The 13,910-nt window shown below is 53.3% G+C and overlaps 1 protein-coding gene across 2 annotated transcripts in view; it reads left to right on the top strand.

The window, feature by feature from the left end:
* FLT4 (fms related receptor tyrosine kinase 4) overlaps nucleotides 1-13,910 on the top strand; it is a 60,443-nt gene that overhangs the window by 7,615 nt on the left and 38,918 nt on the right. The window lies entirely within an intron of this gene.

Raw genomic sequence — 13,910 nt, 5'->3', positions numbered from 1 at the left:
AAGCACTCCTTCCATCCTCAAAGAGGTATTGAAGAAATTGACTTTGGGGTGGTGATGGCCGAGGCTGCTCCCAGCCTGCGTGGTGTCCACACACACGTGTGTCCCCAGGACCGGCACTGCTCCTCTGCCGGGTTACATTTCACCCTGCGAGCCACCCTCTTCCTTGCTGGCCGCCCTGGCTCTCTCCACTTCAGCAGCTTGCAGCTGCACAAGGGGACAGGCATGGTCTGGCGGAGGGTAAAATGAAAGAGCAGCATCAACCAAAACAACCGATGGCCCCAGTCTCGGGAGACATGGCCAGGAGGAGGCTGGAAGGTAGTGGGATCATGCGGAGTGAGCAGCAGACAAAGGAAGGAAGTTTTTATTACTGGGCCAAATCCTGAAGTCCTTCAGTTGTATTTAGGCCAATGTCTCAATGACTTCAGTGGAGACTGGTCTGAGTAAAGAGAGAAGAAAGGGCTTTCAGGATCTGGCCCCTGGGTAATTGTGTCACGTGGGAAGCTTGTAAAGAATTTGCAAGCTCATGATGGCTTTCCTGACCGGCCAGCGCTAGCCAGCGAGCAGTGCCTGTGGCAGCCAGGCTTCACACCTGGGTCACAGTCCCCTTTCTCTCCGGGGGCACAAAGTGCCCATCCTGCAGCGGTTTCCCCATTTTGGCCATTGGCAGGGCTTCATGGGGCTCAGCAGACACGGTGGGGCCCAGCCAGCTGCAGTGAGTTGGCTAGTGGCTCCACAGGTTTGTGAAGGTCTATCTGCATGTTCAAAAGTCCCAGGAGACCCAGTGGAGGATTCTGGGTTCCTCCATCAGCGCTTTATGTTACAGAGGCACGTGGGCTCTTCATGTGGCAGGGAAGCCTGTAAAAGGTTTACTGGTTTAATTTAACACATGAAACCCCCCCAAAAAGCTACAAAAAACGCAGGGCTGCATAGCAGAGCCTGGAAAACCCTCCACTGGTTTCCCTGTGTGTGGAAGGTCCCACATCAGCTGGGGGAGGAATGTATGTGTCTGCATAGACACACATGTGTGCTGACAGTGAGGGTCAGCTTGGCTCTCCCTCTGTGACTTGTTTTCCCTATTTCTGAAATCTGGCATCTGCTGATATGGATGTTATATATAGTGACCTAAAAAAATAAATACTGACAAATGTAAGGGTTAAGTCAATAGTTTCCATGGACGACAGTAAATCTTGATATTTACTGAGGCAAGAAGGTTGGGCACGAATTGTGGTTTATACTCGGATTTGGAAACTACCAGTTCAGAGTGATGGCAGCAAGCAAAATTGCATCCAGCAGAGGTGACGGCATGCAGCGACCACAGAAATCCATCACTCGTGTTGTGTTGCCCCAGCCTGAGCAAAGTCCCCAGTGAAGTGTAATTTGGTCTAAGTGGCCATCATCCTTTCACCACGCGGCAGTGCATGGCCCTTGGGAAGCAAAGGGCAGAAGTTTAACAGCGTGTCCTGAAAGCGTGGCGGCCGGCTGTAGTGCGGGATGCTCCCGTGGGAGTTGCATGCAGTCACACCAAGAAACTCTCCGTGCCACTGGGCAGGCAGTGCGTGGTCCTTGTGCTGGGATGAAACATGGGGAAGCAAACACCTTGCCTGCAAACGGAGTTACCCAGCAATGCCTTTGTAAAGCAATTTAGCTAATGTAGCGTGCATCTGGGCCTGATGACTCCTCATCTGGTTTGTTGGTTGTTGCCAAACTACCAGATTCAGCAGGTCCTGGGCTGCTGTCTATAAGTGCTGGCTCTGGCAATAGTGCTGGGAAGGGACCAGGGCATACCCTGTTCTTCCTCTTCTCCCTGTGCCATGGTGTCCCGGTGCACAAGTGAAGGGGAGCCACAGTGCACCCCCTACAGCCCTGTGCCAGGCAAACAGGCTCAGACGCCAGTATGTGCCCCCTTGGGTGACAGTGCTGTGGTGGGATTTTCCCACTTGGTCACGTAGATCCACCACACTTGCTCATGTGCTACAAGGACTAACAGAAGCAACCGGAAGGCATGGGTGGTAGCTTCATGTCCCCAGTTTGAACACTTGAGGAGGGGTTTTGATGTCCCCCAAACCCGCTGTGTTGTAGGGAGGCAGCAACCTGTCCAACGATGTCAGGAACACCAGAATTGCACTGAGGCCAAGATGTGATGCCTGCTGCCTTGGTGCCTGCATTGCCCAACATTGCCCTTCCACAACACACAGCATTTCACAATATTTATGGCTGCTCCTCACCTCTGGCTGCTTAGACAAATAAAGCCTAATGCAGCCTGAGGCAGTTAATCCCTGGCTCTCCAGCCTCCCAGCAATAACAAGGCCTGGGTGGCATTTCAAAGAATGCACTGGGGGAGAGGAGGAGCACTGGGGTCTATCTTTTATATGGTGGTGGAAATTCAAGCCTGCCTTCATTGAAGATAAGCGGTGTTGGCCAGGCTAAGCTCCTGCTCAGAGGTTATAGTGGTGATAGAAGGCAGGAGACTCCACGCAGCGTTGGCCCCACAGTAACCTTTGCCAAAAGCAAAACACTTCTTAATACAATCATAGATTTAAAAAAAAAAAAAAAGAAAAATAAACAGGGCCCATGCGGACTTAGGAAACCTGTGCTGGTGTGACGAGAGAAGCGCACGGTAAAATGGCCTGAAGAGCACCTGGAAGGGCTCTGGCCCCTGGACCCATGTTGCTGGGAATGGGAAAGGGCCTGTGTTTGTCCTCAGCCCCTTGGTCCTGTGGTGTGCCAAAATGGCCCCGCTACCAAACTGCTTCTCCTGCCTTTGCGGTCCAAGCCAATGCGTCTTTCCTTTGTTCACGCCTTGGCTTTCCCATGGAGCTGGGAAGGCCATCCCCAGCCTCGCCCCATGGCTCTGAGCACCAAGTACCTTGCGGTGACCAAACAGGCACAGCCAAGGAAGTGGCGTGTTGTCTCTTTAGCACAATTTCCCTGTTAGTACTTGTGCTCCTTTGGTGGAAGTTATTAGCATGCGTAAACGCTTCCTTCCCATTGCGTCCGCTTGCGTGCTCTCCCTGCTGAGCTGCGTGGCAAGGAAGCACCTTTGAACGGGAAAACAACAGTCAACCTCTGAGTATTAAAAAGAGAGTAACTGGGTGTTTATGAAACTTGGTAACACTCTTGTAAGCTAAGCTTTTTTAAAAAAAGCTTAAGGTGTTTTAGCTTGCTGGCCTTCAAATAGCACCAGAGTCCAATACTGCCATTTAAGCTGTGTGTTTCATCATAGGAATTGCGCTATGATATACAAAGTGTGACATTTCCAACTCAGCCTTTCTTGGAAGGGAATTAAATGAGTTTCATAGCTGCATGAGGGGTGTTATGTGGAGGTGGAGAGAGAAATCTGTGCAGATGTTAAACAGTCAGCTAATCTCAAGTGACATGAATGTACCGATACGCTTTGGCTCTTGGAGATTATGATTATCATCTCCTGCTGCAGTGGGTCCTGTCTTATGGTCACAGCTCTGCGCCAAGAGAAACTGAGAGCACACACGTTTGTAACTCACCATCAATGTCCCGGGCAGCCCCACAGGGCCAGCTTTCCTCCCAGTGCCCCAAGTCTCTCCATCTTCAAGTCTCTTTGCCCAGCAGGGAGCAGATGGGATCACTGACCTGGCAGTGAGAAGTAACCCAGCAAAGCCCGATGTGGGGGGAGAGCTTTGCAGTGCTCTCTGGAGCCTGCCCCTCTTGGGGATCCTGCAGAGAGCAAAGATTTTTATTAACCACATCAGGGAAGACTCCGGGTTTGGCCCAGTCCAGCTGCTTTCAAGGATGGGAGAAAGCCGAGCTGTGCAGCATTTTCCAGGAGGGTTGAAATCTTCTACGTTGCTGTAAATGTGTTTACCCCAGGGAACTGCACCTCCTGTCCTGCTCATGCGGATGCCAGGAGGGCTCTTAGATCTGCAGCAAGTGCTCAGAGCTCTTCCAGCAGCCCTCTCTGCTTGTGCACATCTGACCTCGTACCTGAGGTTTCCTTCCTCTGCTGCTACCTCTGATGACTAATTCTCCTTTGAAGAGAGTGTGCTTGTGATCTTCCTGCCTCCCCTCGTGCCCACCCCCTCGGAGGCAGCAGAAGGGGTCGTGCAAACGCACATGTGCGCACGTGCGGGTGTGCATGCGAGAAGCTGTGCTGTAGAGGAGGGTTCATGCTCTCCCGCTTCCCAGGCAGCAGCGCTCTGTCATGCCCATGACCATGCTTCCCTTTGCTTTTTTATTACTATTATTATTTTTAGATTATACTTAATGCTTGAAAACCATGCTTTGATAATCAGGAAGTTTAAATTCCTCCTGCCCTTTGCTTGTGCTTCCTACTTTGTGGACCCATCCACATCTAATGTAGCTTTTTAATGTTGCATTGGCTCTGGGGTAAATTAATTTTCTTTGTTCCTGTTATCTTTCATTCATAGAAATAAGGATTCCTCCTTTCTTTCTTGAGTATCTTTTTTTCCAAGCCAAAGCAGCCCTCGGTTACTTCTGCCCTACCTTCTGTGTCTCAGGCAGGGATGGAGGTACAAAGAAGCTGCATGACAGGCTTGCAGGGAGCCTGGAGCAGAAGGGGAATTGAATCCAGGTTTTCCAAGGCCAAGATAATCACCTAATTACAAAACTGTTCTTTCCCACTTATCGTTTATCAGCTTCTCTCACACTCAGCAGCCAGAGATCAACTTGTGGATGGGTTGTGCTACAGAGGAGAACAGGCACTGCCAGCTCCAGGACAGCTGTTTGGTTTGAGGGCTCCGAGTTGATTTCAATTCACAGCTAAGTAGCAAACATCTGGATGTGAACTCCAGGGACAAGAAGATGGAGGAGCAGGTCTTTTCTGCTTGGCATAGTGCCTCCCAGTCCAGCTGCATGGTTTGCAGAACCCTGAAAAAGCCCAGCACAGTGAGCCTGGCTGCAGCAGCCTAGACAGGAGGCAGACGGGGTCCGCAGGATTTACTCACATTGGGGAAGCCTGTCCTGAGTGGGGTACAGGGGTTTCTTCAGTGTCTTGCTCAGCCTGTCCATAAGCCAGCAGTCTTGGGAAGAGCTAAATGTCAAAGGCCAGCAATTAAGCCCACACACATCAAGGAAAAATCAAACCTGCAACTTGCTTTTTTCTTTCCAAATGCTGCTGCCCTTTTCTCTCTGTGCTCAGTGCCGACCCTCAGGCTCTCTCTGACTTCCCGGTCAGCTGCCTCTGCTCCTCATCTCCCAGCAAGAATTGAATGCTGAGACCTCATTTAGCTTGACCTCCATCTTCCCCCAACGGCATATCTGGGGCTTGCTTCGATAGGAGCTTCACCTGAGTCTCTGGGGATGGCTCATGATGGAGCTGTAGTTAATGATGTCCAAACTGAGGGTCTTATCTCTGCTGCTTCTCAGGCTTTCCCCTTCCTCTGTGTCCATGCAGCTAAGCCCTGGTGCTGTTGGGGGAAGCCCCTGCCCAGGTACTGGAGCTGGTCCTGGCTCTGCCTGGGCTGTCACCAGCCTCAGCGTGGGCAGCTGGGGCTCTGGGAAAGTGGACCATGCTCTGTTGTGGGCAGGGTGATCCTGCCCTGATGCACCTGCTCTGTTTTGGCAATGGGTGGTTTAGGGACTCCTAGACCTGGTTGTCTCACCTGGATCACTGTGTGTAATAGCTGCTGGTGACTTGTCCTCCAGAAACTTGTCCCTCTCTTTGGGAATCTCTCTGCGGGTATCCCACAGTGGCAAAATCCACATTTTAGCTGAGCTGCATGAAAAGTTACTTTGTCATCTGCCTTGTAAATTCATCAGGTACAGCATGAGCAGCGGTGGATAATAATTTCCTTTAGACATTTACCCTTTGTCACTGTATAGGCTATAAGTTCTAATCAGTGTCCAAAGATGTCTCTTTAGTGTCCCTTGGGTTTGCACCCACTGCTGCTAGACGTACCTCAGCCCAGTAAAGCCCATGGGGTTATACCTGGATAGATACGGGGTGGAATTAAACTCTGAATCCTGCAGTCCCAAATAGGTTAACTGGACGTAGCAGCAGTACAAGCTTTTCCCAAGGCACTTGCTGAGTGCCAGACCCCCAGGGCCCATGGGGGATGTCCCCAGCCCATCCTAGCCATCTGTTTGTGCTGGCAATGCCTGTATGAGATTTGGACCAACACTCGTATCACACAAGCAGTGGACCATTTGCATCCATTGCATCCCTTCAGGTCAGAGACATAATGAACTGTGCTGACTTCTGTTACTGGTCCCCTAAAGCCATCTGATCCCTCTGCTCTCTCTGTGCCATGTTAATCACATCCTGCGGGGGCAGAGAATGTGAGCAGGGCAAGATTTTGAAAGAAGTAAATTAAAACAGGAAAAGAAGCAACCTGACAGTCCTAAAGATGTGGGAGGATAATTTTAATTGAGTTCTGCAAGGGTTTAGCCATGCAGTTAATAGGGGCCACTGGAAGAAGGGTGGCTATGTATGCTAAGCAGGGTGGCTTGCCTTGGGCTCCTGCAGAGCCACAGCAGTGGCAGAGTGGGAGCTGCCACAGGCGTTTTGGCAGGTCTGGGGATTTCTGCCCCTTGGGGAGTGAATCCTGTGGACAGAATAGGTCCTGTTCCTGTCTGAAGGTGCTGGGCTCCCCCTCCCCTCCCCACGCATCCCGCTGAGCCAGAGCTGCCCTCCAAAATGTCAGGGAGAGGAAGCAATCCTCGGCTTGTTAGTTTCTACAAGGAAATAAAACGCACAGATGGCTCGAGCATCCTCTATCTCAAAGGCAGGAAAAGGATTCTCCGGGCAGGAGCAGGCAGCCAACAAACCCAGAGCAATTCAGGGAATGGGGGCCCAAACAAAGCGGTGTCTGGCCAGCCCCTGGCCAACAGCACAAGGGGTGGGCCAGCGGCCCGCCGAGGGGAAATGAGCTCTCTGATGTGCGGGAGCATCCCTCGCCGACCTGAGAGCAGCAAACAGCCAGCTCCCTTGGGGCCTGGGGCGGCTGCTGACAGCAGAGATCCTGGAGGAGGTCTGCAGGGTGGCCCCGGCTGACCCCCCGCCCCAGGCCGGACATGTGGCTACCTGACAGAGGCTAACTTTGGCTCAGGACGTAGCCTCTTGGGGAGGATGGAGTAGGGAGCGAGCGCGGGGGCGGGTAGGGAGAGGAAAGACGGCAGGAGACAGAAATGCAAACATGGCCTGAGAGCCGTGGGGCAGGGGGAAGGGAGGAGGAAAAAGCAGGGTAAACCTGGCAGGATGGAGCAGGAAACCAGGCTGGAGCGAGGCAGGGCGATGGTGAGATAGTGCTTCCTGCGGAGGGAGAAAGGCAGACAGATAAACACTCCCGGACAGGCGCTTGTTGACCCGTCTTTGGGATGACGTGGTGGCAGGTCCCCAGGACATGGGTAAATCTGCCTGTGCAGAGTCCCAAAAGCAGGTGGCAGCATGGTGGGGCATTGGGCATAGCTGTGCTCTGCTGTCTTGGGGCATCTGGCTTGTGAAATACCCCAATTTAAATCCCTGCCCGGAGGCACCAAGGGACCAGGACTAAAGGTTACAAAGGTGAGTTCGCTCCTCAGGACAGCCCAGCTCTCTTGAAAGTGGCTCCTGCTTTCAAGCTCCTTTGTTTCTGTCCCCTGATGAGGCTGCCAGCTTGGAAGTCCAAAAGCTGAAGGAGCCGAGAGAGCGCTTGACTTTCTTTGTCTCATTCCCCATCAGTGCAGGTGGTTTTGTGCCTGAGATATTTTTGTGCCTTGCCAGAAAAGAACAGCTGTTTGGCTGAATCCAGGGGCACTGGATGCACGGCTGTGCTGCCGTGGAGTGCTGGGGAGCAGAAAAGAACACCCAGCCTCATGGTGCTGCTGGTCTGGTTGTTGCTTCCTCCACTTGTGCTGGGACCATGCTGCTGTTGCAGGATGCATTGCTCACGTCTCTGCCCACCCCATCCCACTCCCCACTTGGCTGGCAGGCAGAGGCATGCTTTTGCTGGGATCTCCCCTGGCCACAGGTGCTGAGCTAGAGGAAAGCCCTAATTTTTTTTCCATCCCCCAAATGCCCTGTCCATTTGGACAAATGCCCTTTATTCTCACTTGGTATTGCTGAAGACCTGTGGTGCTTGGGGCATCTGTGAGGCTGGTGCCAAGAAAAAATCACTTCCACCAGCTCCGTTGGCCCCTTCCTCAGCCCTCATATTGGCCCCTACTCGGGGTGCTCCTGCCTCCATACACCAACTTACCCACAGGTGTCTCAGAGCAAAGTTAATGTCTCATTATGTTTTTGGTGTTGGACAGGAGGGATCAGACACCCAATAACGATGATCACCTCCGTGTTTATCAGTATTGACTGAGTTCCTATAATTATTAGTTCCTTGTGTCTCCTGAAAGAGGACAGCCTGCCCCAGTTGGAGCAAAGGAACATCTGATGCTTTGGGAATATCCTCATAAAATGGTGAGGACACAGATCCACCACACTTTGATTTGGTGACATTTCAGGGCTTTGAGGTCCATGGATGAAAATCTCTAGACCAGAGGAGTGTTGTCTCACCATTGGCATTGCCCACTGTGAGAAGGGGAAAGGTGTTGCCCCAGGCCTGAATGAGCTCTTGGTGCGTGGGGGTCTGTTGTTTGGCTGAAGCAGTGATGCTGCCAAGCACAAGACAGGGCATAGAGGGACTGATCCTGCACAGAGGAGCACAGCTCCCGTGTTTAACCCTTTCTGGGACAGGTCTGAAGTGTAGTCAACCCTGGGTTGCGAAAAAGGAACATCTTTCATAAACCCCATAAAAGAAGGGACCTGCTTCCTTTGCCCTTGTGCAGATACATAGTTCTGGGGAATTTCCAGTGTTCTATCATTATCATTTTAAATTTATTCGTTGCTTACACCTCAGCCTGTTTCCATGTTGCCCTCAGAGCCCTTTAACATGCCACTTTGTTTTCCCGTCATTGTTTGGGGCTCACCCTACCTGCTGTGAAGCTGGAGAGAAAACACCTGGTGTTTCACCCCCACATTGGCCAGAGCCTGCCATTCATTTCTCAGCCGCATGCGATATCTCACCTCTCTGCAAAACAAGCCTTCCTCCGTGCTGGTGAGCACTGGGAGGAGGAAGAGGAGGAGCTGGCAGCTCTACATCCAAATTCCCCCTGCTGCTCTGCCAGCTGCCTGCTCCTTGCATGATGTGACACACTTTGCGGCTCCAGCCCACAGCTGGATGCTTGCCCTGTGCATAAGGAGAGGTCGCTCCGTGGCGGAACTTCAGCCCTGTAGGTGGGAAGTTGGCCCAGCTCTGCCTCCAGCATGCAGACTTCCCGTGTGTCTGTGGGCGGCCGCAGGTCCTCCAGCACCGGGACAGCCAGTTGTACCAGCACGGGGCAGGTGGGGAAGAGGTAACTGGAGCAGAGGGGGAAGATAGCACCTGTGGTGCTGGGGTTAGTTCCTGCAGGGCAAGAGGAAATGGTGCATATGCAGTTTCACCAGCAAATGCTGCTAATTTGGACAAGCCCAGCCTGGAAAGCCGAAGGAGAAGTCTGCAGAAAGGGCAGAGCAAGGCTTCTCCTCCCTCTCCCCCAGTTCCAGCTATTGCTGCTCTTCTGCATCAGAAAGGGTCGTTCAGTCCCTGTTTCCCCAACTGCCAGCAAGGTACTGGAATTTTATTGCTGGCTGTCCAGGAGCAGGTCTTTGCTCACATAGTAACTATGGTGCGTGATTGCATGCCTGAGGGCACGCCTTTCCCGCCTTGCAATGGAAGAGCCCCACCACCAGCTTTGCAGCCTTCAGGGACAGCTCGCAGCCAAGGCCTTGGGCTGGGGATAAAACCCAAGAAAAATGGGAGACGCTTTGCAAGAGGATCCACGTTGGTCTGTCTGGTAGCGCTGGGTGCTGAGCAACCCCAGGGCGTTCAGAGTGCTGTTGAGCCCCAGCCAGGGACAGGCCAGAGCAGCTGCCTGAGCCCAGCGAGTTGGAAGAGGTTATCCATAGTGCTTTCCATTGCAGTTGCAGGATGTGGGTAAATTCACGGGCTCCATCCTGGAGCCTTGGTCTGGGGATTGATTGCTTAGTAGAAATCTGCCAGAAATCTGTTTTGTAGAAAGACCTCAAGTTTCTGCCTTATTTTGTTGGGGTGCTCATTGCCTGGGAATTTTTCTCTGAATACAGCAAAGTCTTTTGGGGGGCAGTAGCAGGGGCAGGGGAGCTTTGCTAGGGGAAAGGACACCTTTTTTTTTTTTTTCCCCTTACAGCCTACCTTTTGCCCCAGTACAGCACTGAGGTAGGCAGGCTGGATTCGGCTGGGTATGCAAGGTGCAGGGAGACAAGCGGGAGCGTGCAGCCTCATCTGGACCAGCTTTGCTCTGTGCGTGGTATTTTGCAGCTCTGGTCACAAAACCCCAAAGCAGTAAGTTTGGTGGCAGGAACGTGAGCTGTGCCGGTTAGCTGGGGACATGCAGCGGCTGTGGCCAGAGTGATCCAGTCCAGTGCTGGGGAAGGAAGTCAGCGAGAAGGACAGAGCATGAACAAAATCCCTCTCCGGAAAGGCACCCTGTTAATCAGTCAGCGGGGCCGACTCAGCAGAGAAGGAGGGAAGGGGAAGCGGAGAGGGGCTGAGGTGGTATGGGGGGGCTTGGAGGGAGGATCCGGTGCAGGGCTTCCTGCGAGTGGAAGCAGAGAGGGAGCGGGAGCCGTGTTGTGCCATACCATGGCATGCCATGCCATGCCGTGCTTGCACCTCCACCCACACCCACACGCAGCCTTTGCATGGGTTTCCAAAGCCACCACTTGCTGTGGTGGTGCTGGTGTTGCTCTGTGGTGATTTAGCCATCTGCAGCCATCACACGGGAAAACCAGGCCTCTGGAAAGGCTTTTCTGCAGTGTGCTCAAGGTCAGGCACAGTGCTGGAGCCTGTGGGCTGCTTGGTCTTTATGAGACACCCCGGGGTGGGTTGCGCTTTCCAGGGCGAGTGTGGCTTTCCCCCAGGGTAGGGATGCAGGACCCAAGCGGGCAGACCTGCCATGCTGACAGCAGCAGTGATTTCAGGGTGTAGAAAGAGGTGGAGGGGGCTAGAGAAAATGAAGGAGCCACAGTGATAAGGAGAAGGCCCTTGGTGCAGCCTGGCCCCTTTCAGAGCCGTGCACTGAGAGATCAAGGCTAGAAAAACCACTGGGAAATGCAGTTCTCTGAAAATAGACAAGGTGTGAGTGGCTGTGGGATCCTGCTTCCTCTCCCCGCATCCCATCAATCCCCCTCTGTTTATTTTAATATCCCGCTGCCAACTTGCTTGGAAACCATCTTGAAAAAACAAAGCTCGCTGGGGCTGCCGCATGCCTTTTTAATTACATTAATACTCTCCCCGCACAAGGGCGCGATTTGGTGTGCACGGGAGAGCAGAGTCTGCTTGGAGGGATAAGGAGATAAAGCATCACTGGGGTTGGAGGTGGGGAAGGAGGGATTCGGAGGAGAGGAGACGTCCCATGCTCTGGAGACATCTCCCTCGCACCCTGGGATTTGACGGAGACACAAACCATCTGTATGTCGGTTAGCAGAGATTTAATGGCCAAACCCGGCACCAAGTTCAGTGCTGGGGAGAGTGAGACACAGGAGAGCTGTAGCAGGGCTCACATTCCCCTGGGGTGGGAAAGGGCAAGGGCAGCAATGGAGTGGATCCCTCTGGCAAGCACAGAGAGGGATGGAGCATTTTTTGGGGGAAAGCTGATGGCCTTGAAGATACTTTTTCAGGCTGGGAATGGCTCTGTGCATCCTTTTGCCTGCCCTGGATGCCATGGATGGCTGTGGGCATCGGCATCCCAAGATACCAGCCCCAGTGTGGGGTGTTGGGGTGAGTAGTGGGTCCCCAGAGGAGCAAATGCCTGATGTGAGGAGTCCCTGAAGCTTCCAGCAGCCCGGGACCGGCGAGGAGGCTGGACAGCCACAAGGGCCAGCCCAGTGCTAACTGCCAGCAGCAGGAGCGTCCCCAGCCCTGCACCACGGTGCTTTCGGAGGGAGCAGTGGTTCCTTTTCCTGTTGTACTCGCGGAGGGCCGCGGACAGGATGCATCTGCAGGAATCCCACAGCCTCAACCTGCACAGATCGTACTTTTTCTTTCTTCCCCTCCACCCCCTGGCGTTGTTTGCTAACAGGTCACCAAGTAGCACATGAAGGGAGGCAGGGGGTAATTTCTGCAGCCGTCCTGCTCCCCCCAAGTCTGACAGTAGGGCATTGAGGTATATAGCATTGGCTGAGAGGCTTCTGCTGCCCTGGACCACTCTTTTTAGTGGTTCAAGAAAGGGGTACCGCCCCAGTTTTGAGACCCGCTTCAGTGCCGGTTGCAGCCAGCCACAGGAATTGCTGTGCCAGGGTTTTGGGGATTAGCTTTCTGCTCACTGCTCAGGGCACCAGCACGATAAGAGGGTCTGCTGTTCCCAGCCAGCCCAATGGTGAGCTGTATCTTTCACATTTTGAGCTGAGCGCACTGGGGGCAGTGGGTACCCCTGGCCGCCTGCTGGGGCGATGGACAGGCAGGCTGTGGCCTTCTGGAGAGTGGTGTTTGCACAGGGATAAGCGTGTCCGGCATTAATAGGAAATGCAGCTTAGCAGTCAGATTCCTCCCCCCCGCCCCCTTTTTTTAATAAACCTTGTTACATTTTGAAGGGATTTTACAAAAAATGTGCTCATTTATTTTCACAGCCCCAGGGCACATTTTTGTGCGTGTCATCTGACGTCCCCTCCCTCAGGGAAGGAGAGGTTGGAGGCGCAAGGCAGGGTGTCCTTCATGGGGGTTGAGTGCTGCCCGGTCCCAGGGGCCGTGGTGACTCCGACCAGGCCCGCATGTTGAATGACGAACGATGGCCGATGTTGTTGTTGTCACTGAGGGAAGGGTGTCTGTAGAATGGGCCATGGGGAGCAGGACCCCCGCGCAGGCGGAGGTGGACCGGGGCGGCCCCTGCACTTGTCGCCACCTCACGCAGGCGAGGGAAGAGGAGGCGGGAGGTGGCGGGGGGAGATGGCCGGCACCCCGCCGTTGCCATGGGGGCAGCCATGGGGACGGCCATCTCGGAGACGCGCGCAGGCGGGAAGGAAGTGGAGAACAATCGGGGAGAACAAGGCCGGCAGCCCTGGCCTGGCCGTGCTGGTGGTGCCGCTCAGCACGTCCCTCCGCCACCGCATCCCCCTCGGCAGCCTCTCCTGGTGGCAGTGGACCCTGGGCACCCCGGCTTCCCCACAGGCCCAGCCCCTCGCACTGTGTCTCAGAAGCCTTGTGTCATCGGGGACGGTGGCCATTTGGTGTCTCCCAGAGCAGGGTTAGGGGCTTCCCAACATTCACGGCATGGCTCTACCAAGGGGCTTCCAAGGCCCACAGTCCTCACACCACAGTTTTGGAGGAGAAGCATCACATGGTATTCCTTCTGCTTGTGAAATTCATGGAAACACCATGTCCTCGAGACCTCTCCCTTTCTGCCAGATCTCTCTGTTACATGGGCTTTAATGTGATGAGGGAATGAGGCAGACGTGCACAGACTGTGGTTGCAAAAACCTCACGTTTCTGTAGAAAATCAAGCTAGAAACATGTTTTTGCATTCTTTTCTTCCTTAGCATTTAGCATCTACCTGAGTCACAGCTTCACATTTCGCAACTCTTTTTTTTTTTTTCTTCTATTTCTGGTTAGTTTCCTTGCTTGTTTTTGCAGTCACCAAGACTTTTATTTTGAATTATCTCACGTCTCCAGAAGCTGGAGTTTTAAGATAAAGATCATGAAGTAATGACAGTCAGCAACACCATGCTAATGAAAAACAAGGGCTACGGCTCTGAGGGTAACCGGTACTTCGAGATGTTTTGTCCATGAGGAGCTCACTTAGGGTGCGTGTCTGGCATGCCGGAGATGCAAGCACACGAGAAGTGGGACTCTCCCTGACAAAAGCTGGGAGTAGTGTGTGATAATGTGTTTAACTGTCCATCCTTGAGCCTGGATAGTTTCAATTCTGGAATGCCT

The sequence above is a fragment of the Phalacrocorax carbo genome, chromosome 8 (genome assembly GCF_963921805.1).
Source record: "Phalacrocorax carbo chromosome 8, bPhaCar2.1, whole genome shotgun sequence".
Lineage (NCBI taxonomy): Eukaryota > Metazoa > Chordata > Aves > Suliformes > Phalacrocoracidae > Phalacrocorax > Phalacrocorax carbo.
The sequence above is the reverse complement of the archived record's forward strand: the minus strand, read 5'-3'. Positions and strand labels throughout refer to the sequence as shown.